The sequence below is a fragment of the Callospermophilus lateralis genome, chromosome 2, assembly GCF_048772815.1.
Source record: "Callospermophilus lateralis isolate mCalLat2 chromosome 2, mCalLat2.hap1, whole genome shotgun sequence".
Taxonomy (NCBI): Eukaryota; Metazoa; Chordata; class Mammalia; order Rodentia; family Sciuridae; genus Callospermophilus; species Callospermophilus lateralis.
Window position 1 is genome coordinate 40897347 of NC_135306.1, and position 24874 is coordinate 40922220.

At 32.5% G+C, this 24874-nt stretch overlaps 1 non-coding gene across 1 annotated transcript; it reads right to left on the reverse strand.

Annotated features, from left to right (window-relative positions):
- Positions 1-12291: 12291 nt before the first annotated feature.
- LOC143393245 (small nucleolar RNA SNORA69) lies at positions 12292-12419 on the reverse strand. Its single transcript, XR_013090545.2, has one exon. It is a non-coding gene; the product is annotated as a small nucleolar RNA SNORA69 (small nucleolar RNA).
- Positions 12420-24874: the final 12455 nt, after the last annotated feature.

Here is a 24874-nt window from a genome sequence, read left to right on the forward strand (position 1 = left end):
TATAATTTAAATTAGATTATCTGTTTTAAATGATTTCAAATTAAGAAAAACATATAGGGAAGAAGGAAATTGGAGGATTAATTACTTGAAGTATGATTCTTGTTATTTCAGTAGTTTTAAATTTAAACAATAATTTAAGTATCTAAGGGCCTTAACCTATGAAATAACACATATTGATTAGGTAATTTATGGGGTACAATTCTCTTTGAACAATTAATTTGTGTGAGCTGGTGTTTACTTCTGGATGGAAATATGAGGTGCTCTATGTATGCCACTTCAGTGAAACAAACATTCTTAGCAAAAATATAATAATTCAAAGTTATAAGATGATTGAGTTGTGGAGACCTCATGTACAGTATAAGGACTACAGCTAATAATAATGTCCACTTGAAATTTGCTAAGAGAGTTCTTGAGTGTTCTCAACATATACACATATATAAAAGTAGCTAAGATGGCTATGCTAATTAGCATGATGGTAATATTTCAGAATGTATATCGAAACATCATGCCATACACCATAGATATATACATCTTTTTAATATTTTCAACCATTAAAGATAGAAAAAAGGCCTTTGTAAAGAGACCATATTTGTTTATAGAGTGGTGTAGTAAATCATACTGTATTCATGATATAGCTCAGAATATACAGAGCAGTCACCTGGCAATTCATAGAGCCTCACTCCTGCTGGGGCCACTGCCATCGGGCACACTGTGTGCATGCCAAAGGATGTGCCTACTGAGGAGCCACTTCAGAGACTTCTGACCCCTGTGGCAGTGGACTGTGGTAGACAGACCTCACTGAAAGTGTTCAACCAGTCCCTTAAAAATGAAAAAGTGGGGGATAGGAAGGACAGCAGAATAAAATAGACATTGTTATTGCTGTCATACGTGACTGCATGACCAATGTGATTCTGCAACCTATACACTCAGAAAAATGAGAAATTAAACCCCATCTGATTCAAATGTATGATATGTCAAGATCATTGTACTATCATCTGTAACTAATTAAAACAAATTTTAAAAAGTGTAACAATATATTAATCTCTAAGGAGAGGGGTCAGGACTCAGAGTTTCTGTATTTTTTATAATTTATGCTTTCAACCAAAAATTATGAGATATGTTGTGAGAAAGAGATGTGTGACACAGAAAACCAAAATAAGAGGCAACAAAAGTGGCCTCCCTGAGGGTGCATATGTCAGACTTAATAGACCTCAAAACAGCCATTACAAATACATCAAAGTACCAAAGGCAACCCTGCTGACAGAAGTAAGGAAGTTATGAGGTTATCACTTAGTTAAAGAGAAGATATCAATCAAGATGCAGACCTGATAAAAAGAACCAAATGGAAGCTCTGGAGTTGAAAAGGGCAAGTACTAAAATGCAAAATTCTTGAGATGAGCTGAAGAAAGACTTAGAAACTAACAAAGAATAAGATAAAGATTGCTAATAGGAATCCCTATTAATTCAGGCTGTAAAATCCCTATTATGCAATCCAAAGAGCAGAGGGGAAAATACAGAAAAAAATGAACAGTGACTGAAAGAAAAGTGGGACACCATTAAGTGCACAAACGGATGCTTCATTAGTTAATAATAATGCATAAATAGTGGTGCAACATTTTGGATTATAGCAAATGCACCATACTAATGTCAGATGTTAATAATAAGGGGAATTGTGGAGAAGAGTGAGAGAATACTGTATTTTCTCTTAATTTTTCTAAGAATTGAAAACTGCTTAGTAAATAGTATTTATAATTTTGAAAATTTTTATTATTAAAATTAACTAAAGTACCTTCAGATTGGAATGTGGAACTTATTTGCAACTCCGATGAAAATTTGATTGACAGTCAATTCAAGCACACAGACTTCCTAAACTTAAGAGGAAAAAGGCAAGTTTCTTAAAATGGTATTACTTTCTAAAGCAAATGAATGTAAATAATTTTAAAATCATTAGCAGGTTTCTAAGTCAGACATAATAGGAATTATTAATTTAATTTTACTTTTTAGTTTGGTTTTCAGCTCTATCTAGAGTCAAGTTTGATGTGCAGACAGACTTTCTGTGCTCATGTAAAAATGGACAGCAGGATTTTCAGTATCATAACACAAAACAGATGTGGCTGGTTTCTGCTACTATAGATTAACATACATAATAAAATCTAATCTATGATAATATAGATTTGAATCATTATTAAATTCAAATGTAGATTCAAATGTATTTCTTATAAAGTTGGAAATACAAATAGGTCATAGATTTCTAATAAGTTTTTCTTTGGAAGTAGAGATTGGTGATTATTACATCCTGACCACTGAACTGTGTACAAAGCAAGAAAATGATACACAACCTATTGAAAGATTATGTAAATATTTCATGGAAGGAAATACCACTAACAGACAAACTGAAAGGAACTTCAAAATACTCTTTTTTGAGCCCATAGTTATTATTTCTTTCACAAGAAAATAGCAGTATTTGTTCCTCAACAGTTGAAAATTAGAAGGTAAGCACTTCAGTATTTTCATACTTAACATTTTAAATTGAAAACCCATATTAATATTAGAAAGTAGAGAAAACTATTTTAGTACATTAAAAGAAATTCCAAGAAAATTATACAGCATCAAAAATTTGCTATATATTATGAATGCAATATTTATAACTAAGTGGCTTTTGATAAAACTAGGATTTAAGAAAACTAGAATTTTATATTCATGTCCACTATTTCTTTTATTTTCTTTTTGATAAAATGGCACCTCTCGTTTCTTTAACCTTTTCTTCACTTTCATCCTTCATCCACTTACTTTCCACATACACATTCAGTGCTACCCCCTTTTTCTTCTTGCCTCAATTGTACTAAAAATGGGTATAAAACTATCTAATGTTTTTAATGAGTTTTGTATGTACTTACTGTTATTTATGGAGACATTAGGAAGGGTAAGAGAGGGGTTCATTGTGTTAGAACTTCATGATTATATTATGATGCAAACATATTTATTTCTCTGCAACTTTCTATGATTGAAAAAAAATTCATTTTGCTTCCAACATCTCTACCACTAAGCACTTTGGGGCATTGTTTGCACAATAACAATATTTCTAAACATTGGGTACACATAAGGAAGAGTTATGATTGCAAATATTCTGTGAAAGAAAGAAGCTTTATTTGCTATAAAAAAGAAGGCTGAAACTGGAAAGCATTTCACAGAATGCAGTGCCTTGCATGGACATCTTATTTCAGTTTGTTTCAGGCTACCTTGCTGCCCCATAAAACACAGACAAAATCCCTCTCCATACAGTATTCCCTTGGAGTTTAATTTCCCTTATTTTCATGAATGCTTGGGGACATGGCATTGAATTTTTTTTTATTAAGTTCACAAGTTTACTTGGGATTATTATTGATAAAGATATTAAAATGTTATTTTGAGATGTTATTCAGCAAGTGGTACTGAAACATATAAAATAGATTACATGAGCCGATTAGACTTTAATGAAGGCCAGCTAAAGCTGAATAAGTTGTAATATCATTTCCCAATAGTCACATTTTGAGGGGTTGGGGAAAGGAGCAACAATAAAAACAAAGTGAAACCACAGATTCAGAATCACAGTAAATGCCTTAGGAGTATTTCCCTTAGGAAAAATAGTGTTGGCTACCAGGCTAATTTCAACATCTCTTTTCTCCTCTTCTCCATAATAGTGTGATTAGAATCTGACTTTAAATACTGTATTTTCTATCTCATTCCTAATTTAATCTCAATATTTACTATCATTTGTCTAATTTGATCTTATCCAAATAATAATATTCCATATTCAGGTAATCTAAAGAAAATCATTCTTATTCCATTAAAATTCTGCTACTTAACTTAAAAAAATAACTATTTTCTAATTTGAGTTTGCATGTGGGATAAAAATGAAAACAACAGAAACAACTAAAACACCACCAATATAAACACAATTCCATGAAAACAGAATCAGAGGTCATACAGGGTTTAACAAAATATAAAAAAATACAAGCTGAAGTTCAGATGTACCTGAGGTTTGAATTTCTATTTTACTGTTTATCTACAACAAAAGCTTGGAACTTTTACTTAACAGCTCCCAGTCAGGCGTTGCTCAATTTAAAATGTGCCAATAATACCCACATTGCTGGGTTGTGAGGATTTATTCATTCTATACCTATTTATTAAGACTCTATTACATGCCTATTTGAGTTCTAGCTAATGGATGTGTAAAATACAAATAAATGTGACCTTCAAAGAGTTACAGTCTAGCACAGCAGGAAAGACAAATGTGAGCAAAACCACAGACTAATGTATTAACCACAGTGAAAGATATGCACACAGGATTCGGTAGATACACAAAGTATCTCCAAACTGGCTTTGCACAAATGACCTACCTTGCACCAAAGAATAAAGGCGTAGACTTAGGAATCTGATGAATCATCGCTGTATGTGCAAATGGTAGTCAGTGTTATTATGGCTAAAGTTTGCTCCACAGTTTGGCAAAGGGATGAAGATAGATCTTTTAACAATGGTAATCCAGTCATGGCATTCATTCAGTGAAACATGGAACAAAGAGGACTTGATGCCAATATTTATGTAAAGACTGGCCAGAAAGAAAGAGGTCTGCAGAAGGTGGCCCAAGTTCCAATTCAAAGATAATAGGAAAGAAGGACCAAAGTGAAGGGCTAGCAACTGAGAGCAAGTAACAAGATTCAGAGGAAAGATCACCTTACTCCTAGATACACACACACACACACACACACACACACACACACACACCACAGAGATGTGCAACAATGAGGCCTCTGAGGAAGAGATTTTGAGATACATTTTTGAAAAACAAGACCTATCAATTGCCTTACCATGAAGTGTCAATAATTTGTAATATAAAGTTCTTTCATTTAGGCCTGTCTTTTGGATCATGGGAGACACTTTGCTAAGAGTCCCTAGAGTTTGCAGGGACCTTATTCATTTAGCAATTTTATGTTTCAGGCCAACAAATCTGGATCATTTCTCTTTGTAAAGAGAAGTAAACAGACTTGTTTTAAAAATAACCTAGCAAAAGCATTTTGATGTAAATGAGTAATTATCTTTCTAAAGCCTGAAAGCAAAGTTAAGAGGTCAAGTGAGAAACCTGCTACAATTTAGAGACCCACCTTAGTTTTCAAAAGCCAAATATGTAATTGATGATTTGTATAAGAAAGGACAAAAAGATCAAGCCAATTACTCACTGGTCCAAAGCCAAGACTTTTTAAACGACCACTTAACTTTTTTTTTCATGCTTTAAAGAAAATTATGTTGTACAGCTTGGAATTCAATATCATGCAAAAAGTTCTTAAGACTGGATTTTAACTCTCATGTTAAATAGGTAAATCAAAGGTGTGGTGGTGCACATATTTAATTCTAGCCTCTTGGGAAGCTGAGGCAGGAGGATCACAAGTTTCAGGACAGTCTCTGCCACTTAGTGAGACCTTTTAAAATAAGAAGAATAATTTTTAATAAGTGGGGCTGGGATGTAGCTCAGTGGTTGAGTGCCCAAGTCCAGTGCCCATTACTATTCCTATTACTACTACTTCTACTACTACTACTACTGATACTATAGCTACTACTTCTAATAATAATAATTTAAAATTAGTTTTAAGTAGTTCAAAGTTAGAAGCAAAATGTTGTCTAGCATCCTAAATTATTTAAATAGGTTTGAATAAAAATATTATTAAACAGCCACAGATTAAACAAAGAATATACATATAGATTATGTACATATATGTTTTTTCCTAAACAACACTGTGTCCACAGGATTTAAGCATGGAGGTGCAATCATCTCAATCATCTCTGAGCAATGGATTGATGGTTTGCTCAGGAGAAGCTATAACATCTTAGTGAGAATATTTAAACAGTCTTTTTCCCTCAATAATATTCCAAATATTATTAGTTGTATTAATAATGCTACTAGTGGCATTCTTGCTCCTTTACAGGACATGGGAAAGTTGTCTGATGACTGTCACCCTTCAGCTACTTTTCCCCTCTTCTTTGTTTCCTTTGGTTTTAATTCTACCATAATTCATACACATATAGCATTCAATTGCAATGTTTTAGGCTCCATCCACTGTCTGTAGTTAGCATGTGTGGGTAAATTATGAGGAAGTTGCAATGAGCATCCAATACCTCCTCTACTCCCCTCCTAAAGAAATTCACCCACAAATAGTGCATATGTGGGTTCATTTAACAACCATATGCAGATGTTAGCTGCATGGTGATCTTGTTGGATTAATAAAGATTCTGTTATGTAAATTTATGCTCTCATTATTATTGTAATATTTTAAAACATCTATTTTTTCCTGACTGCCAGTGCCAAATAAAAATTTAAAAAATCAATCTGTGAATCCTTCATTAACTTATAGACAGGAGTTTCAAATCATTTTATGAGAGATTCTTCCCTTAGTCCTGTTGTAATAGAAAATAAGTGGCTGTTACTTACTTATTTGTTTGTTCATAGGAATCTCTTCTATTTATAACAATCTTTGAGGAATTTAGGCTCCATTGTTAATTTCTGGATCTTAAATTACTTTCAGACATTTGACTAAAATACATTTCCAGCCTGAACATAAACAAAATTGAAGCATTTTAAAACAGATATTCCTAGACATAAAACATGAGGGTTGAGGATCCTACTAAAGGGAAAATGAGCAAAAATAAGAATGAACAAAAAAGACAATCCATCAGATTTACTTTGTTGTGCTTCATTTGCATTTGAAATTATTTCCTTGCCATTAGTATATGTCTTATAATTAAATGTGGTACTCAATTTAAAATTGATGAAAAGGATCTATTCATCATAAATATCTATAGTTAGAATATATTTTACAATCGTAAATCTTTGATTTTACTTATATGAGTAATAATTTGCCTTTCATTAATGCTCTTTATGATAAATCAATCTATGATTGGAGATATGAAAACATAACATGAGATGTAATTTTAATTTCTGTCTTTTTATTTGATGTCAACTTTACCCCCAAAATTAATTTGGACAAGACAGATCTATTTTGTTCTTTAACAAATACTGAACATTGAGTTTAATTTTTCTTCCTTTTTCTTTCTTTCCACATTTTTTGATTGGTTCATCATAGTTGTACAGACTGCTAGGATTTGTTGTTACCTAGTCATACATGCGCATGATGCAATGTGGCCAAAATCACTTTCCAGTGTTTCATCCCTTAATTTTTCTTTCTTTATTCTTTTGGTGTGATTGGGGATGGAAGCCAAGGTGCTTTACCACTGGGGACATTCCTAATACTTTTAGTTTTCCTTTGAGATAGGTTCTCACTAAGTTGCTCAGTTTGGCCTAGAATTCTCCCCTCCTACCTCATCCTCAGAGTATCTGGAATTACAGATGTACACTATCACACCTAGTTTTATATATGTATATATATTTTTAAAAAAATTTTTTTAAAAAGAAAACTGTTCATCTTTCCCAAACCAACTTTGCCAACCCAATGTCCTCTTATTGGAGTTAAATATTTTAAAGATATTTTTCGTACCTTTCCTTTATTTTTGCCTACTAGTATAACCTATTAGTATAAATTACCTCTAACCAGCAATTAAAGGCACATGCCAAGGAAATAATTCTAGACCTTAAACACAAAATTAGTCTAGTTATACTCAGCAGGGAGGCATGAGTGAGCAGAAACTACTTCTTGAAAAGGCAATCGTACCCAGTCTGCCTTCAGGAACTTCAAGAACCCAGATTAAGTATATTATTTGTGGGACCTGCAGTGTCAGACACCTAAAAATAACCTTTCCTAATCTCCTGACTTAGAAGTCACTCTTTGACCCTTTTTGAAATTGTTTTCTGCCCCCAAGAAAATTATGAATGTGGATTGCTTTGAGGTTTCATTTCAAGAACTCTACTCTTCTAAGAAGACAAAATATTTTAAAATTGTCACAATTATCTAGGAATTCCATTGCCTTGCTTCTTTTATACCTTGTCCTTTCTAGGACTACTCATTGTGACCTTTTTCCTGTCCTATGGTAACTACCCCTATCCTAGTCAATGTCTGGTCCTATTTGTGTAGAACCATCAAAGCAAAGCAACAGGGCTGGTAAAAGAAAATGAGAAGAAATATTAGGCCAATGAATTTCTAGATGTCTTTCTTTTTGTGTCATATAAGTAACTTATTTTACTGTGTTCTTTAAGTCTAGATGGTTTTCCAAATGCCATAGTTGCACAAATGTGAGAAACTGAATCATCTCCATCTCTCTATTGCTAATTGGTTCCTTCTCCACTGTCCTCTTCCAGAACAAGGTCAATGCCACCAGCCTACCTTTTAAAAGGTAGAGGGCTCCCTCCTGTGGGCAAGTAGCTAAAATAGTCCCCTTGGCAACAGACAACTCCAAACCCTGACATCAAACACTGAGAAACCCCCAAGATTGTATTCTCAGAAGAAAATAGGAAATGGAAGAAAGCCTTAGAAAGAAAAGTAGCACTGAAAAAGAATGGTGATAGAGGCTTTTTAAAGAATCAATAGAATAAATGCTAGAGGAAATAAAGAAACAGAAGGGCCAAAGCATGCATATAACAATTAGATAACGGAAAGAATGAAAGGGGAGAAAGGAAGAGTATAGGAACATATCCAAAAATATATAACTAGGACACACTTTTTGATCCAAACACATGATGACAATCTTTTTTAAAAGTCTAAAAAAATGACTACTGGTGCAACTATTACTTTAAACATTTAAGTAATTATCAGAATTTTTCTAATGTTTTCCAGGTAATTGACCACTGTAACATGTTGGTCTCTAATATTATCCTTACATAAAATCCAAAGGAAAACGTGTATTCATTATACTGAGATGCTAAGTCTGAGATATGAGCAATAATATGTTTTCTGTTTTAAAAATGCTATCACATAATGCTATAATTGTGTTTTACTATGTGTCAAGCACTATGCAAAAAAAAAAAAATAGTGCATCATCTATTTAATGAACTAGTAGATGAAAAAGCCATGAAAGAAGAGCATGGGGGCTGGGGTTGTGGCTCAGTGGTAGCACGCTTGCCTAGCATGTGTGACACACTTGGTTCAATTCTCAGCACCACATACAAATAAGTAAAATAGATGTCTTTTAAAATAGATGTCTTTTAAAGGTCCATCAACAACTAAAAATATTTTTTAAAAAAGAAGAAGAGCATGTTTGACATGTCTTTAATGATTTCTGCAACTGGAAGTGAAGACAGGGTATGTAGCATGTAAAAGAGGTTACAGAAATAAGAAGGTTTACAATAAGTAGGTCCTTGCTGTAAGATATTGTAAGATCTTTGCTTCACTATGAGCAAGTGTGAAGTCTTTGAAGGGTTGTATAAAGAGTAGTGACATATTATAACTCGTCTTTTAAAAGGATCTTTCTTCTGTTGCCAGAAAATTAGAATGTGGTTACTAATATTAGAAACAAATAGATCAAACAGAAGGATACTGAAACAAAAGATCTCAATGAGCCTTGATGGTGGTTTGAATGTGGAAAACTGTGGTATTGACAGAGATTTTTTTTTTCAAAATATATTTCAAAGGTATACAGAACTTGCTAATGCATTAAGTAGAGTAAGAATTGAAGAAGAAAGGTAAGGATTACTTCAAAATCATGAACTTTGGGCCCTTGAAAAATAAAATTGATTTTTAGTAACAAGGGAAAGGTACTGGAAAAAATTAGCTTTGGGGGAATTAATAGTTTTTTGTATGTTAATGAGATTGTATTAGATATTTATCTCAGTAAATATCTAGTAAAAAACTCCCTAAGTCAGAGTCTGAAACAAAATATGTGTAAATGTGATGCTAGGGAATGCCTTCACTGAGAAAGAAATGTGAAAGAAAGAGGAATAAAGTAAAAAAGGAGCAAGAAGTGGTGTCTGGTGCATCACTGAGTTGGCCAGCTCTTGGATCAAGCACTCCCAAGAGGTCTTGTAGAATAAAGCATCACAGATGAGAAGGAAGAAGGGAAAAGCATTTATCCACCAATTGATGTGTCTTATCACAGATTGACCTCAAGGGCAATATTACTCTACACATCCAAAGTTTGCATTTATTGACATCAAGACCATGTCAGTTTAGTTTACGTTCAGTGAAAGAAGGGACTCTGTGGGGTGGGAGACCACTCTCTGGTCAAACCCTTGTACAATTTGTGCCTCAGCCATTGGCTGGGCTAAGATCAAACTCACTTGTTAAACAGCATGAAAGTAGACAATTTACCAAGGTAAGACTGATGTGATATGAGATGACACACTAGAAGAATCTGTGTCATATCCAATTGTAGATATCAAATAGGCAGTCAGTTACCCGTGAACCTGGGAGAAATGGCTAGATAGACAAATTTAAGCCAGACCCCATAAATGAAAATGTTGATAAATGTAACTATACAAAAATGAGCTATTTCTTTATGGTTAACACCGTCAGAGGTCAGAGGAAAAAAAGAAAAAGAGGAGACTTGAAATAATAATGCAAAGTTTTAAATTTCCTACGTTTATAGCAAAGTCACACGAAACAAACAAACAAAAAAAACCAATAGAATAAACAAAGAAGAAAATGAAAAAAAGAAAACATACATCCAGAAAAGTTTTTTTTTTTTTTTATGCCCACCTTTTACACACAGCTATTTACAGTCTCCTCATCAGAAACAAATATGGGTGTGTGTGTGAACCTTTTTAGCTTCTAGGGAATGACCACCATATTCGTTAAAGTCTTCTATTTCTGTGTTGATCCTCTGCATACTTATTCCATCTACTATTAAAATGAGTATTGAGATAATTTTGTTCAGTTGTCTCTCTTTCCATTAATTCTATCAGGTTTTGCTGACAGAGTTTTGGGACTTTGATGAATAATTTACAATTGTTCTATCTTCCAAATATATTGATCCATTTATCATTACAGAATTATGGACCTTGTCAGTAGTAACATTTTTTATTTACATCTGTTTTGACTGATGTTAGTACAGACACAATTGCTCTCTAGTTTAGTAATTGTGTAATGTACTTTCTTCCCCCTTTTACTTTTAACCCTTTCTTATTTGAATAACAAGAATGTCTTGTAGAGATCATAAAGTGTAATTATAATTTTTAAATGTATTCTTTTTGATTGGACATGGTGGAGTTTAGATCTATTTTTCTGTTTTCCATATTTATTATGTTTTTTTTCTTTTTTTCCTCTAGTACTACTTTCTTTCATGTTAAATAGATGTTTTTCTATATATTATTTTAGTTACTTCATGGGCTTTGGGCCCATGAAAAATTCATTCACATTTTTACTATTTTCTTAGTGTTTCCTATGGGGATTAGAAAAAGCATTGTAATTTCAGAAAATCTAAAATAGTCTAACACCAAAGTTAGGTAGTACACAAAATCGTGTGGCCCTATATCTGTTTTCCTTTGTTTTATACTACTTATGTACAAACTACATGTTATTTACATTATAATCCTTTCAGTACAGTTTCATACTTATTACTTTTGCTGTTGTTTTTTTCAAATAGGATAATTAGAAAATACAAATAAAAGTGTATTATACTGACTTTGATATTTGCCTTTGTCATTACTTTAATGGTATAATTTCTGTATTTTTAAAATTGCAATAATTTTAAATTCTGACATGAGATCCCCCTTTCTCATGTAAAAACGTGTTAGGGGTCCCCAAACAGAACATTCCATTTTATGTATTTGGGGTTTTTGGTTTTTTTGCCCATAGATGTAATTTATTTCTTGATATGAATTTGAGTTATTATACAGTTTTTTTCTTGTTTGTTTGTTATTTATTTCAACCTGAAAAACTACCTTTTACCTTTCCTGCAAAGCAGGTCTGCAAACAAGGAATTCTTTCAGTTTTTGTTTACTGGGATTTTTTTCCTTTAATCATTGAAGGCGAGTTTAGCTGGATATAGAATTCTCAGTTTACAGTATTCTAAAACTTCAACTGTATAATCCCATCATCTTCTAGTATCCATGGTTCTTGATGGAAATTCAGTTTTTTAATCTTTCCCAAAACCTTAAATGTAAGTTCTTTTCTCCTACTTAAATAATTTTGCAGGACTTCTTGAATATGAAGATTGATATTGTTCATCTAATTTGGAAGAGTTTTGATGATTATCATTCAGATAATATTTCCCCACCCTTTTCTCTGACATTCTATGTGTATACAGGTGCATTTGATATGAAGCCACATGTCTCTGGGAGTCTGCTCATATTTTGTTCTGCTTTTCAAACTTGATAATTTCTATTGACTTAGTTTCAAATTACTCTTTTTAATTCATCTGTGATCTCAAATCTGTTGTTTTGTCAATCTGTCATGATTTTAACCTCCTAAAGGCAAAATAAAAACTGATCAGCATGCCTGTTTTAGTAGGATAGTTGAAATATTTCCAAGAAAAGGAATACCATAGTAGCAATCTGCTTTGGGATATTTTCTATTAGCTGCTTTTCACCCCTCTGTGTTTTTAGAATATTTTACTATATCTTTACACTTCTTATAATTTGTTTTTAAAAACTGAACATTGTAGGTAACATATTGTAACATATCTGATAACAATGTCATCTTACTGAAAATCTGTCTTTGTTTTCTTCTTTTTAAATTAGTCATTGATCTTGTTTGTCTTGTTTCTAGTGATTTGTTCAGTAGCTTTCCTGGGCTAATTTTCTAGATTCTTTATTCCCATACTATGTGTGCATTGAATTATTTGCTAGCATTTTATTATTTTTTTTAAGTTTGTGTTTATTTTTAAGCCTGAGTGCCTCATTGTCACCTCTGTATCAGCAGAGAGATTGGTCAGAAGATTTTTCTAAATTCCTCACCTGTTTGTCCTATGCTTTTAGTCAAGAGGATCTTCATATTTAGACTTCAGGAAACTTGCAAAACAGCCTTAGCTTTAATTTCCTCTGCTTAGGGCTTCAGGATCAGCCATGGTGATTGAATAGGGCCCTCTCCTTTTCCAAGGCTTTCTTAGGCATGTGGCGTTTTGTTAGATCTCCAGGAAAAGGTCACAGTTTTTTGGAGTCCCTAAGGGTGGTCTAGTTCTCCAGGTTCTTGTTTGCTGAAACTGAAATCACAATCATAGGCAACATCAATGCTGCCAGCATGTTGTTATTGTTTCAATGATGTCCTAGGGCAGGGCTGTTTCTGTTGAACTGATTCTGAATCAAAGCATATATCCATGTATTGTTAGACTGGAGATTATACATGAAACCTCAAGACTGGACAAAACAAAAGAACAGAATATTAACTCAGTAGGGTGCTTTTACCACAGCTAAGTCCATCCTCTTAGTATGATTCAAGGCTTCAGGTTTTTGACTATGTCACCACTAAGCTGCAGAGGGAGGAGGCATGATATTAGTCACACGTCAAAGCATTTCAGATCTTGCTAACTTTACTGAGGCTTCACAGCTTATTTTGGATTTTCAGTATGTTCTGTTTCCTTAATTAATTTCCAGAATTCTGGGATGTGAGACTTTAATGATTTTGCTCATAATTTTGTTGAGGGAGTATATTTTTATTGAACTCATAATATGACATTCCAGAAATAAAATTAACCCATTGTGAAAATCTATATTAAAGGTGGAATTTTATTTTCTCATGCCAATTATTCATAAGTACACATTTAAGTAAATAGAAATTAATAAGAGCAGCTTTTGAAATGGACATTTTTTTTGGTCTAAGATTACTACCACTGTGATTTTGTAAATGTGGAAAATAAATTAAACTTTAGAATTTAAGTTCAAAAAGTTTAAAACAAAAAGTAAAATTATAATTGAAAGGAATTAGACTTTGATCTGGCTACTATTATTACAAAATCTTAATATTTTGTATATCTTGGAAACAGCCAATAATTCCAGCACTTAAATGTTAGATTTAAATTGAAGAGAACTATGTTTTTATGTTTTCTGTAGCTTATAAAATCACATAAAAACATAATATAATTTCTAAGTGATTAAGAAATTATTTTTTAAAACAAATGAAAAAACTGAAAATGGAAACACCTTCTTAGTTCTTTCTGAAATATACTTTTAAATAATTGCATGATCAGCTTAATAGGTTTTTGGTTTCTAAATTCTCTTAAAGATTTTTAATTGCCATTCTCAGCAATTTGGGCTTGAAATATTTTGCTAAATAATAGAATTTTACTTTGTAGTTCACTTTTCTCTATGATTCAAACTAAAATATATGTAACAGTCAAAACCAAAATTTAGCATGGTAAACAGTGAATTAAATTCAATTTAGTGCAATATTTATTAAGGATAAATATTGTTTTAAGATAGTTTAGAAAATGTGGCTGCCAAGAAATTCATTTAATTTTGATCTGTTTTTACTACCTTAAAAAGTCATTAATAAATCTCTTCTTTGTACTTCAGTTTCCTTATAAATAAACTGGAAGTAATAATATTACCTGCCTCAAATCTGGTTTGAAGTAATAATATATTAGTTTACATCTTTGGATTTCTAGAACATTTAGGGTAATATATATACTATATACCTGCTACTGCATACTAGATGCTTAATAAGGATTAATATTCATTTCTGAATTGAGAATGGACCCTCTACTATGTACATCACAAATATTTTATAAATTCACTAAGTAGAATGAATTTGAGTTTCTGTCCTTGGAAGAGTTATTACAAAACCTTATCTTCACCCCAGATATTGAACTGATACGTGTGGCAACAGAAATTATCTTGTTAAAAGTCACTCTAACATTTAATAGGTGTTTTATACTTATATAAACTAATATCTTTCTCTTTCCTATGAAAATGTACTCTTTTGACACTGAAGGTTTTAGTAACATCCCTTATAAAACATTTTTAAATTTTGACCTGATTATCTAGCTTCTAGCAGACCAATCATTGCCTCCTCATTTTATTTATGTAGTGATAACACAGACGACGATTGAGACAATAGAGTTGTGTACACATTATAATTGAAAATTTATTACATAATTATGACTTGATACATTGATCCACTTCACTGATTTTATATATATATATATATATATATATATATATATATATATATATAATGTATACACATATCACTTGTGTATATAAATATGTATGTGTGTGTATGTGTGTGTGTGTGTGTGTGTGTGTGTGTGTATCGAACTAAAAAGCCTCTAAACAGCAAAAGAAACAATAAGCAAAAACGTATAGGATAAAATATTTATAAACCATATATTTGGTAAGAAGTAAATATCCAAAATATGTAGAGAACCAATATCCAAAAAAGGAAAAACAAGAAAAGAAGAAGATAAAGAAAGGAGTGGGGGGAAGAGAAATTGCTTTTTAGTATGTATGGGTCTTTTAATATTTTTTAAGAATACCATATGAATTTGAACACTCTTTCTTGTAAACCCCACTTGTGAGTCAGAATCATTAGTCAAATAAATGTTTAGAAAGTTTACAAAGTTTGATTCCTGACCTACTGTAATGAGTCACTCTGCATCACAGACAGGTTGACCAGATGCTTAGAGAATACAATACAGTGTCCAATACCTTGAGCTCATTCATCAAAGACATTTACTCAAAGGCTGCAGAGTCCTTTCTTCTATTAAAAAAGAAAGAAAGAAAGAAAAAACTTTAAAATGTGCTGCTGCTCTTTCATGGTGAGGCATAAATTGTTGTCCCAAGTTAGAAGAATTTCAAAATACAATTGCTTGATGAAATATCTATTGTCTAGTATCACAATGACATGCTTTTATGAATGGTCACATTTAGAAACATTATTTAATACATGCTTCCTATTTTTTATTAGTACCAAGAAGTACATCATCTTGGATCTCAGAGCTGAATCATAAAGTGACTAGGGAAGTGATGAACAGCATTTCTTTACATAATATGTTCAAAGGAATCTTACATCTTTTAAATTTAAGAAAAGGATAGATTTGAGAAATAAGAGTAGGAAAGTATGTTGCAGCAGACAGAATTCTCCAGAGAAACAGAACAAATAAGTTATTGATTAAATAGATAGATAGATAGATTGATTGATTGATTTTAAGAAATTGGCTCACATGATAGTGAAGATTGGCAAATCAAATATTTACAGGATAGAACAGAAGAATAGAGATCTAGGAAAGAATTGTGATTCAAATTCAGAGGAGAGTTAGGTGTGGTGGTGCACAGCTACTTGGAGTCGAGGAGCTGAGAAATGATCATGAGTTCAAGGCCAGCCTGGGCAATTTAGAGAGACACTGTCTCAAAACAAATTTTAAAAGGGTTGGGGGAGTAACTCAAGGGTTTGATATTCATTTTGCATACTTGCTGCACTGAATAAATTCCCAGTGCCATAAAAATGAATTAATGACAGAGACATAGCCACATTAATGTTTATAGCAGTGCAGTTCACAATAGCTAAACTGTGGAACCAACCTTGATGCCCCTCAATAGATGAATGGGTAAAGAAAATGTGGTATATATACACAATGGAATATTACTCAGCAATAAAAGAGAATAAAATCATGGTATTTTCAGGTAAATGAATGGAGCTAGAGAAGATAATGCTAAGTGAAGTTAGCCAATCCCAAAAAGCCAAAGGCCAAATGTTTTCTCTGATATAAGGAGGCTGATTCATAGGGGGCTTGGGACAGGGAGTATGAGAGGATTAGATAAACTCTAGATAGGGAAAAGAGGTGGGAGGGGAAGGGATGAGGGAGGGGGTAAAAAATAATGGTGGAACAAGATGGACATCATTACCTTAAATATATGTATGAAGACACAAATAGTGTGAATATTCTTTATATATATCATATACAACCAGATATGAAAAATTGTGCTCTATATGTGTCATATGAATTGTAATGCATTCTGCTATCATATATAATAAATTATATATCATATATAACAAATTAGAATAAATAAAAAAGATATACAAAAATGAATCAATCAATCAATCAATAAATAATTCCAGATATAAGCCAGGTACACACCTGTAATTCTAGCTATTTAAGTAGTTGAGTCTGGATGATCATAAATTCCAGGCAAGCAGGGCAACCTGGTGAAACCCACTCTATCTACTCTATCTATCAATCTCTCTAATATATATATATATATATATATATATATATATATATATATATATATATATATATTCCGGAGCTAATTGGCAGAATTCCCTTTTCAGGCAAAATCAGTCCTTTTCTATTAAGTCTTTCAACTGATTAGATGAGGAGACTTTTATACATCATGAATAGTAAACTAGTTTAAGTCTACTGATTTGAAGCAGATGCTCTGTTATAAGTTTACAGCACCTGTCATCCCAGCTAATTGGTAGGTAGAGGCAGAAGGATTTCAAAGTTTGAGGCTCCTCTGGACAATTTAGAGAGACCCTGTATCAAAATAAAATTTAAAAAGGATTGCATTTGTAGCTTAATGGTATTGTACTTACTTAGAGCACTTGAAATCCTCAGTTCAATACCCAGCACTGTGAAACAAACAAACAAAAAGTCCACTCACTTAAATTCCATAGTATTACCCTCAAATACCCTCAAAGCAAAATCCAGATGTCTTCAGCCAAATATCAGAGTAAAGTAGCCCAGACCAGTTGGTCTATCACTCTACCACCTCTTTCTTACTAACCTCTCTCAGTGGATACCAAGAAATACACTGATCATAGTTTCTAAAGCAATTTCTTTCCTAGGATGCAGATATTTCAGAATTATTTCTTTTATGAAAATAATGCTTGCCGGGCACAGTGGTGCGTGCCTATAATCACAGAGGCTCAGGAGGCTGAGGCAGGAGGTTCTCAAGTTTAAAGTCAGCCTGAGCAACTTAGCAAGGCCCTCAGCAACTTAATGAAAACCTGTCTCAAACTTAAAAATTAAATAGATAGATAGATAAAAATGGGAATGTGGCTCAGCAGTTCCTGGGTTCAATCTCCATACCTAAAAATAAAAAAGATAATTTTTAAAGTTGAGAATCAGTATGACTTAAGCACATTTTTAGTCTAGCTTTGTAGCCAATAAGTTTAAAGTGGATTTTCAGCAACTATTAATTTCATTAAATTTAATAAAATACTTTTCATAAATAAAAGTAAAAGTCTACAGTGATGGCATTGAAGAAAAGGAAATTTTAGACATTGTAGCATTATGAAATACTTTAACATGCATATTTCCCTTATAATTATCTTGGTTTTATTTTTCTCAGTTTACTGGGATATATAGCAATGCTCCTTAAAGAACATTCCACTAACCTCTATACTCAAAGGGTATTAATAGAAATTAAGTAAATACAAAAGATGTTCTGTATTCAAATAAGTTTGAGAAACACGGATCAGACCTTGCCTCAGTCATCTTTTACTGCCTTACTCCTCTAGAAAATATAAGCGTACACAGTGAATGTTCTTCTAGAACAGGAGATATAGTATACTAATTTTACTGAAGTGGTTTAACTACTGTACATCATTTTTTGTGATGCCATGTTGAACCACTGCTGCAAATATGTATTTTGAAATATTCTTCTTGGTTTGAAACTTTATTCTTCGTTTTCAAAATTTCATTGAATTCTCAAGCACTAACAAATAGATATTTTTAAGTAACTAATTAATTTATTTTAATTAGGTATATAGGCAGCTGAATGCATTTTGATTCACTGTGCAAAAATGCAGTAAAACTTTTCATTTCTCTGGTTGTACCCAATGTAATGTCTCACCGCATGTGCACTCATACATGTACCTATAGTAATGATGTCCATTTCATTCCACCATCTTTCCTGTACCCATCCTCCCCTTCCCCTTGCCCCATAAAAATTTCTACACTTTTCCCATGCCCCACCCCCTCTATTATGGATTAGCATCCACTTATCAGAAAAAACATTGGGCCTCTGCTTTTTTGGGATTGGCTTAATTTGCCATAATGTTATTCTCTTTTAATGCTGAGTAATATTCCATTGTGTATACATACCACAGTTTATTTATCTGGTCATCAGTTGAAGGGCATCTAGGTTGCTACCACAGTTTAACTATTGTGAATTGAGCTGCTATAAGCATTGATGTGGGGGACTGCAAACACATATTTTTTAGGGTCATTTTTTTCTTCAAGAAAGCCTACTTTAGGCTGGACATGGACGCCATATCTATTTTGAAATAAACAAATTTTTTTAAACAACTGGAATCTTCAGTACCAAAAAGAAATCAAACAAGCAAATAAAAAAACAAAAAACATGTACCTCTGTTTTTATTGAGATTATGTGCAATTAATATATCAGTTTGGGGCATTGGCAACTTAATATTGTTTTCTGCTCCATACGCATGTCTCTCAAACTATGTAGATATTGTTATTGGGGGCCCCAGCTACAGGCTTGATTCAGTAGTCCTAATAAAACACATTTGATCACCTCGCACATGAAAAATTTAAGAGAGAAATAGTGAAATTTAAAACAAGTGCATTTATTTTTTGTTTGACCCAAACAAGGAAAACAGCTAGACTAGAAATATGTCTTCCATGTATTGACAACAGCTCAAGATTATATAGAGGAAGAACAAAAGATAAGAGCTAAGCATATGTGTTTGCAGTCTGTTCAGGTTATGTGGGTTACACATCTGGTTTTATGGATGGGTTCAGTTGGCCAGGGATCGAAAGAAGTCTCTATCTTCTGTTCTCATCATGAGATCATTGTTTACAAGATACTGAGACAGAGAAATACCTCTAATAACAGGTTAAAGGAACAAAAAGAAGTTAGGACTGAATGTCTGAATTTTTAAAAGTTTTTTGTTGTTGTTGTTTTATAGGAGATAGGGTATTTTAAAATTTCCCTCATCAATGTATAATGGTTGTGTTTGTTATTCTAGTATCAGAATACTATGCTTATTAATACTACTAGAATTAAAATAACTTTTCTAGATTCCTTCAGAATTTGCTTTAGGAAATTGAGTTGCTTGTGATTAGAACATTCTTTGTCATTTTATATAAAGACACATATACACTCACAAAATTCTAAGTACATATGTGTGTATGTGTTTATATAAATTATATAAGTAATGGACTTCTCTCCTAGGTAGAGAATCTGAGCACTCAGGCTTCAAAGGTTGTAAAACATTTATCTGATTTCACCTTATCCCCAATAATGCTGACTTCTTTCTTTCTCACTGTTCTGCTAAAGAAAAGAGCAACAGCTATATTCTTCCCTTCTAGAAGGGGATCATTTCTGGGCTTTTAATTCATTTAACTTTGCATAAATTCTTACAGCTCTTATAAATTTATATCAAACTAATATTTTCATGTTTTTCTCATTAGAATGGAGAAACATTTCTTTGCTACTTGCTACATTCAAAATAGAAGCATCCTTATTTAAGTATGTTTAATTGCTCCATTAATGGCCTTTACTATTATAACCTTGTTTATTTTACACAATAAATTCATTCTCCTTAATTACTTACAGTTGTTTTATTCATATATTTCATAATTAACAATAAAGCAAATATATTTATATTAAAATAAGAGAATTTGCATACAGTCTTGATTTCATATATCATTTATTATTTTTATTAAACTGTGAGCTATTGAAACCTATATCACTTTATTATTGATAAAGGAAAAGCATATATCAGGAGAGCATAATAGAGAATTTAGAAATAGCACCACTACATATCAAAATTAATTTATAATGAAGTTTTTAAATATAAATATACCATGTGTTTGTGCATAAACTATCATCACTTGGTCCCCATGGAGGACTGGTTGCAGAATCACCATGGATACCAATACCTGAAGATGCTCAAATCCTTTATAGAAAATGGCCTGGTATTTACATATAACCTACTTACCTTCTCCTATATACTTTAAATCATCTCTAGATTACTTATATTACCTACTTCAATGTAATCATATGTAAATATCTGTTTAGCTATGTAGTTTAGGGAATAATGACAAGAAAAAATAATGTGTAATCATTTAGTGAGGATTTATTTTTCCAGATACTTTTAATCCAAAGCTGGTTGAATTTATAGATGTAGAGCCCACTGATATGAAAGGCCAACAGTACTAATTTATAAAACAGTCCATGAAAATAAGATTTAGGGGGCTGGAAATAAAGGTGCAAGGACAATAAACAGGAATGGTATTGCAGAAAGTAGAGGAATTCAGTTCACATGGGAGCACACAGAGGCCTTACATGTGTAAGAAGTTAAGACAGTTAAAAAACAAAAAACAGCAAATACCTGGATTCAAAACAGGATTCTATGATTTCAAACTTCCTTCTGTTTCTATTGCCCTGTACCACTGGATTGAAATTGAGGAACAGAAATAGAATGTGCTTAGAAAGCTGTTTCTGTTAGGACAGTGACCAATTATACCTGGAAGTCTAGGTAGGAAGCTCATCACTGTAATGCTGATTTTTTACAGTTTCTTGTCAGTTGGCTCCTTCCCTTCACAGACCTTCAACTGTCTCTCTCAAAATCAAATATCTCTTTATGGATGCCCTTAAGCTCAGAACTTTTAGTAAACCTGGCAGGGAAAAAAGGAAGGAAATTCAATAATACCAAAATTTTTCTAGGTGATTGAACAAAATGCTCAGAGAATAATGTTTGTGTATTTGGCAAGGACATGTAGGAGGTGATATTATTTGTATGGTCAGGAATATCCAGGAATATCAGATACTATTTCTTCATTGGCAGGGCAGTGAGACTGAGAAATCTTTTTATGAACTCCTGAGAAAAATACTATGTGTTATAAAAAATTGAGGTAGAAAGACAGAAGAAAAGATTGAAAGAGATGCAATTCTTATCCACTCAGGTAAAGAATACTTTAGAAAAGATTATTCTCAGATGGAGGAAAGTGATTCTGTAGAATTATTAATGATAAAGCAAGAAATCTCTGAGCTGGAAAAGTTCAAAACCTCATTCTATGTGGAAACAGTTGTCTATTCATATAATGTGTGCTCTTATATTCTCTCTCATTAATTCAGTATACCTTATTGCACCCCCCAAAACCGAGCATGTTGCTATAGATTCATTACATGTAAGGGACGTGATAGAAAAGCTTCCTTTCTGAAGTATGAGATGCCCCTCCAAACAGGTAGGCCCTCTGTGGGAGGCAAAAGATGAGGTTTTCTAATTTCATCTCTGTTGGTTTTGTTTTGTTTGTTGTTGTTTTAAACTACTTTGAAAAGGAAGTGCAAAAGTTTGAGGAGGGAGTCTAGATGTCATCCATCCTGATTTAACTTCTGCTTCTCAGGACAACAGAACCTGACATAATGCTTCTGGCTTTGCATATGTTTGTGCTAATGTGTCCTGAGGATTTAAACCACCTTTTTGCCATCATATTTTTAATGCAATGCTGTGTCAATTTAGTTGGTACTAAAAGGCTGATAGTAAAAAAGATAGTTTTAATTAAAATATAAAAGTATTAGTAAGACAACTTGTATGCTTCCATGGTGTTGATTTAAAATATACTGTTTTAAAAATGTTAATGCAAACATTTAATGAATAAATTTACATTTAGAATTGGTGTAAAAAAAAAAAGTAACTGGCAATAGCCATCCAAAATAACACATTGTATGTGGAGGTATACCTTCCAACAAAACAATTCTTTTGCAAGTAAAGGAAAATGATATTCAAGGCAAACAAAACATTGAAATGCAGTACACTTTTAAGTCAGCAGCAATTCAAAAGGTTGATGTCTGGGCATGCTACAAACTCAGCCTGAACAGATGGAACCCCATCTGCAGGGTGTCTATATCTGTAGTAATGTTCTATAATGTGCTGATATATAAAATCTATAAATAGAAAGCTCAGTAAATTAGTGCCCTTTTTACACATTGTAACAAGTTGAAAATCTAAAAAATCTCAGCTAATTGGTTAAAGAAAAAGAGTGTCTGTTCACCTTATGGTTTATAGTCTTGTTTGATAGCAATATCAGCATGCTTACTATGATTACCATCCTAGACTATTCTGTGAAAACAGGAAGGGAAAAAAAAGAAAAGAAAGAGGAAGACAGCCAGATAACACATAGCAGTTAGAATCACAAAGTTCAAAAGTGTTTTTTACCTGAAAAGAATTCAAGTATAAAGATTGATTTATTTAGATGGTAAAATGATGTTGACTATTAGATTTAAAGAACAAAATATTCTACCAGTTTGTGTGTAAGTTTGGATTGAAAAGCTGTTTACTGTCACTACATTAAGAATTCATCTGTCAATGTAATTATTTAAAAATTTAATAATCAGAGATATTTCCATTTTCCCATAAAGATAATCTTTTATGATTTTATTGTTTTTCCCCCTAAGGGAACTAAAATAAAACAACCCAGAATGCTTTAGAAAAGATCACAATGCAAAAAAAAAAAGTTTTTTTTTTATATTCAATAATTGTATTATTTTATTCAAATGCTCAATATCTGTACACAGGGTATGTAATCTTGGACAATTTGGTGGATCTTTCTTTTTGTCAGATTTCTCATCTGAAGAATGGATATTTCAAGTATATAATCTCATTAGGCTTTTATGAGAATTAAAAGAGTTTAGATATACAAATAACCTAGAGCTTTATCTCACATAAAATGTGTTTAGTGAATACCAAATATTACACTATGAAGTATACTTTCTGTCAGCTCCATCCTCTCTCCACGTGGTTCCCCAGGATGAGACTGGGTACATGTTTGTTACCTGCTCCACTAAAAAAAAAAAAAAAAATCATTTAAATCTTTTTTTCTCTAATACAATGTTTTACTGTAAGACAGAGGTACCTGGGTACCTACTGAAATTAGGAATTTACAGGTCAATTTTCAGAATGTTCTTAAAATTTACCTGGGTAGATTCCTGCTTTGGTTTTGGCTATCCTCATTATTCTGGTTAATGGGAAAAAAAAATCATGATTTTCCCTGGGTTTTCTCGGTGTGTTTGCTATCTTTCTTATGAAGGTTCTTTTTTTCCATAAACTACTCTTTCTCTTCCATAATCTTGTTTCCCTTCCCATTTCTCTTGAATTTATAGATTAACATGATCTATTTCTTATAGTGATTCTTCATGCCTTTCCCTTCTTCTTATACAAGTAATTCCTGCTGTGATCAATTCTTTGCACCTAAACAGAACAAGTGCTCCTACTAATGAAAATATACGACTCTGAGACAGCAAGTGTATTTGTAAATAAGAACGTGGGCTTATTAGGATTTTGTGCTTTTCATCACTTCCAAAGTTGTCCATACATGGTTACAAAAGGCTCTGCTGTTCTCACTCCAGAGAAAACAGGTAGAGGGATGTGCCATCTCTGTGTATGCCAGACAGCTCATATGCTGGGCCAGTATGTCTTCAAAGACCTCATCCTTGAAGCCTCTCCTACAGTTGACTCCTTCTCAGACAATGGTATTGCAAACAGGTTAGTAAACATTTGTCCTCCTCTTTGCTTGTGAATAATGGGAAGGGTAGTTGATGTAAATTGTTCAGATGGACATATGTTTATAAAAGTAGTTTGTGTTCTAATGAAAAGGTAAAACTAGACTCAGTTTAATTAAAGTTTTTTATTAATGAGGAAAGTCAGGTATAATTTTCAAGTAGTTGCTCACAAAATATATGGTAATGGAATAAAAATACTTTAATTATTGTCTTTGAATCAATAAAGAAAAATACAGTACCTCAGTTTCTGGGGTTTTTTTAATTTGTTTTGTTTTTGGTCCTGGGCTACATCCCTAGCCATTTTTATTTTATTTTATTTTGAGACAGGATCTCCCTAAGTTACTGAAGTTTTGACTAAATTGCCGATGCTGATCTAGAACTTGCAATCCTGCTCAGTCTCCCAAGTCACTGGTATGACAGGCATGTATCACCATGCTTGGCTCAGCTTCTGTATTATTATAAAAAGTAGGGAAAAAAAGAAGTTGGAATTATCCTACAGATTAAGAAATATGGACAAGTTATATAAGAGTGGAATTATTTCATTTT